This window comes from Anneissia japonica, unplaced genomic scaffold (assembly GCF_011630105.1).
Source record: "Anneissia japonica isolate Jap-2015-1 unplaced genomic scaffold, ASM1163010v1 scaffold30762_len596_cov202, whole genome shotgun sequence".
Taxonomy (NCBI): domain Eukaryota; kingdom Metazoa; phylum Echinodermata; class Crinoidea; order Comatulida; family Comatulidae; genus Anneissia; species Anneissia japonica.
The window spans coordinates 1-596 of NW_022747180.1; the positions used below are offsets into that span (position 1 = coordinate 1).

The window sequence follows — 596 nt, forward strand, 5'->3', positions numbered from 1 at the left end:
ACGTGCTTATCTCGCAGAGTTAAGCACTTAGTGCAAATTTTTAACTTATCCGCCGTAATTTGAGTGCTGTTCCGAAAAACCTCAAACTTTCAATGAAATAATGTGTGTTTCAGGTTATCTTACCGTGCCTAACAAAGAAAAATTACTTAGGAAAATATTGTAAGAGGTATCGATGCGCTACTGTTGGTCAAAATGTTTAGGGAAAAAATGAATTAAGTTGACAGCACCCGGTATTTCCTTGCGGTCTCCCATCAAAGTACTAACCAGGTTCGATGTTGCTTAACTTTGGTGATCGGACGAGAACCGGTGTTTTCAACGTATTTTTGCCGAAAACAAGGGAGCACCAACAGACGTACAACACTTCGATCATCGAGATCAGTGAATGATATTTCAAGTTGTTGACGTGTTACCTATAAAAGGTATCGATGCGCTACTATTGGTCAAATCAATTTTTAGAAGAAAAGAATAAATTAAGTCTAAAGCACCCGGAATTCCAAGGTGGTCCAAGTACTAATCGGGCCCGCCGTTGCTTTTTTTTCGGTGATCGGGCGAGAACCGGTGTTTTCAACGTATTATGACCGTAGAAAAGGAAGAAC

The 596-nt window shown here is 40.1% G+C and overlaps 1 pseudogene; it reads right to left on the reverse strand.

The window, feature by feature from the left end:
- Positions 1–215: 215 nt before the first annotated feature.
- LOC117120439 lies at positions 216–334 on the reverse strand (annotated as a pseudogene).
- Positions 335–596: the final 262 nt, after the last annotated feature.